Here is a 3226-nt window from a genome sequence, read left to right on the forward strand (position 1 = left end):
GGTCAGAGGTTACGTGCGGCAGCCGGCCGGCTGGCCCGAGCGGCGGCCGGCACGCGACGGGGATCGAGCGGCCCCGACGGCTTGCAGCCGGGCGGCCGACGGCTAGGCCGTACCGGAGTCCCGCGGTCGTTCGGGCGAAGGGGCGCATGCTGCGGGAAAGGCCTGCGGCGGCGAACCGTCCGCCCGGCCGGCCAAGCCTTCCGCGGCGGCGCGCACGTGGCGGCGCGGCCGAGATGACCGAGCGAAGCCCCGGCGATGGGCGGCGCGCACGTGTCCGTGCGGCCGAGATGACCGAGCGAAGCCCGGGCGGCGCCCGCCGTGCGCCCTGCCGGATCGCGCCTTCCGCCGGCGCGCAACGCCGGTCCCGCGTTCCGGCCGCGGGAGAGGCCTGCGTCGGCGAACCGTCCGCCCCGCCGGCCGAACCTTCCGCGGCTGCGCGCACGTGTCCGTGCGGCCGAGATGACCGAGCGAAGCCCCGGCGACGGGCGGCGCCCGCCGTGCGCCCCGGCGGATTGCGCGGCCCGCCGGCGCGCAACGCCGGGCCCACGTTCCGGCTGCGGGAAAGGCCTGCGGCGGCGAACCGTCCGCCCCGCCGGCCGAACCTTGCGCGGCGGCGCTTACGTGTCCGTGCGGCAGAGATGACCGAGCAAGCTCCGGCGATGGGCGGCGCCCTCCGTGCGCCCCGCCGGATCGCCTGCGAGCGGCGAGCGTCCGGGCGGGCCCCTTTCGCAACTTCCCTCGGTACTCTAAACACCCCTTGCCTCTCGGTCTTCCCCCCGACCCTCTCGGTATTTGCTCGGATATGTGCATGCATCGTCCCTCGTCGCCTTCGGTTATCCTCCCCGGGGTGGGCTTTGCGCCGACGCGCCAACGGGGTGGTAGGGGGGCTGCAGCCGCGGCCGCCGCGTTTCGCCATCCGCGCGTGCGCCGCCGGATCCGAGTGGAGGTCGCGGGCGACTCGTCGATGCTTGTACTAGGGGCGCATGCCGGCAGCCCCCCGCGGGGTGCGGGACCCCCGATCGGCGTGCGAGGGACGGGCGTCCGGGCGGGCCCCGTTTCCAACTTCCCTCGGAACATTAAAACCCCCCGACCCCCTCGGTCTTCGCTCCGGCCCTATCGCTATTGCTCGGATATGTGCATCCACCGTCCCTCGTTGCCTTCGGTTATCTACCCCAGGGTGGGCCTTGCGCCGATGCCCCGATGGGGTGGCAGGGGTGGGGCTGCCGCGGCCGGCGCGTTTCGGCATCCGCGCTTGGGGGCTCGGACCCGAGTGGAGGTCGCGGGCGGCTCGTCGATGCCTGCACCGGGAGCGCATGCCGGCAGCCCCCCGCGGGGCGCCGGACCCCCGATCGGCGTGCGATGGACGGGGGGAGGGGCGGGCCCGGTTTGCAAATTCCCTCGGTACTTTAAAATCTCACGGCCCTGTCGGTGCTCCCTCCGGCCCTATCGCCACTGCTCGGATATGTGCATCCACCGTCCCTCGTTGCCTTCGGTTATCTACCCCGCGGTGGGCTTTGCGCCGATGCCCCGATGGGGTGGCAGGGGGGCACGCTCTAGGCCGTGCCACGGGGCGCGGGCGCCGGCGCCGTACGTCCCTCGCGGCGGCCGTGAGCGGCACCTCGGCTTGCTCGGTCTGTCCTCCCGGGACGCGCGACCCGTGCGACCGGGACGCGCATCCCGTGCGACCGGGACGCGTGTCCGGGCCGTTCCCGTTTGCAACGCTCCTCGGTACTTTGGAACGCTTGGGGTGGGCTTTGGGCGGATGCCCCGCCGGGGTGGTAGGGAGGGGGGGCGGCTGCTGCCGCGGCGGGACTTCCGCTCCACTCCGCACAAGTCCGTCGCCTCGCGGCGGGCGCGCCCGGCACCGTTCGTCCCCGAGGGAGCCGGCACGCGCCCGCCGAGGCCCCGGCGCATGGGCGCCGCCGCCGGCCGTCCGCGCGGCGGCCGTGCGCCGGCTTCCTCCGTCGGCCCTCCCGGGATGCGCGACCCGTGCGACCGGGACGCGCATCCCGTGAGACCGGGACGCGTGTCCGGGCCGTTCCCGTTTGCAACGCTCCTCGGTACTTTGGAACGCTTGGGGTGGGCCTTGGGCGGATGCCCCGCCGGGGTGGTAGGGAGGGGGGGCTGCTGCTGCCGCGGCGGGACTTCCGCTCCACTCCGCACAAGTCCGTCGCCTCGCGGCGGGCGCGCCCGGCACCGTTCGTCCCCGAGGGAGCCGGCACGCGCCCGCCGAGGCCCCGGCGCATGGGCGCCGCCGCCGGCCGTCCGCGCGGCGGCCGTGCGCCGGCTTCCTCCGTCGGCCCTCCCGGGATGCGCGACCGGGTCGCGCATCCCGTGAGACCGGGACGCGTGTCCGGGCCGTTCCCGTTTGCAACGCTCCTCGGTACTTTGGAACGCTTGGGGTGGGCCTTGGGCGGATGCCCCGCCGGGGTGGTAGGGAGGGGGGGCTGCTGCTGCCGCGGCGGGACTTTCGCTCCACTCCGCACAAGTCCGTCGCCTCGCGGCGGGCGGGCCCGGCACCGTTCGTCCCCGAGGGAGCCGGCCCGCGCCCGCCGAGGCCCCGGCGCATGGGCGCCCCCGCCGGCCGTCCGCGCGGCGGCCGTGCGCCGGCTTCCTCCGTCGGCCCTCCCGGGACGCGCGACCCGTGCGACCGGGACGCGCATCCCGTGCGACCGGGACGCGTGTCCGGGCGGTTCCCGTTTGCAACGCTCTTCGGTACTTTGGAACGCTTGGGGTGGGCTTTGGGCGGATGCCCCATCGGGGTGGTAGGGAGGGGGGGCTGGCGCCGCCGCGGCGGGCCTTCCGCCCCCCTCCGCACAAGTCCGTTGCCTTGCGGCGGTCGTGCCCGGCACCGTTCGTTCCCGACGGAGCCGTCGCGCGCCCGACGACTTTCCGGCGCACGGGCGCCGCCGCCGGCCGTCCGTGCGCGGCGGCCGTGCGCCACTTCGGCTTCGTCCGTCGGCCCTCCCGGGACGCGCGACCCGTGCGACCGGGACGCGCATCCCGTGCGACCGGGTCGCGTGTCCGGGCCGTTCCCGTTTGCAACGCTCCTCGGTACTTTGGAACGCTTGGGGTGGGCTTTGGGCGGATGCCCCGCCGGGGTGGTAGGGAGGGGGGGTCTGCTGCCGCCGCGGCGGGCCTTCCGCTCCACTCCGCACAGGACCGTTGCCTCGCGGCGGACTTGCCCGGCACATTTCGTCCCCGACGGAGCCGGCACGCGCCTGCC

Source organism: Phoenix dactylifera, chromosome 10, assembly GCF_051530095.1.
Source record: "Phoenix dactylifera cultivar Ajwa chromosome 10, Ajwa_hap1_PhDact_Kaust_v1.1, whole genome shotgun sequence".
Lineage (NCBI taxonomy): Eukaryota > Viridiplantae > Streptophyta > Magnoliopsida > Arecales > Arecaceae > Phoenix > Phoenix dactylifera.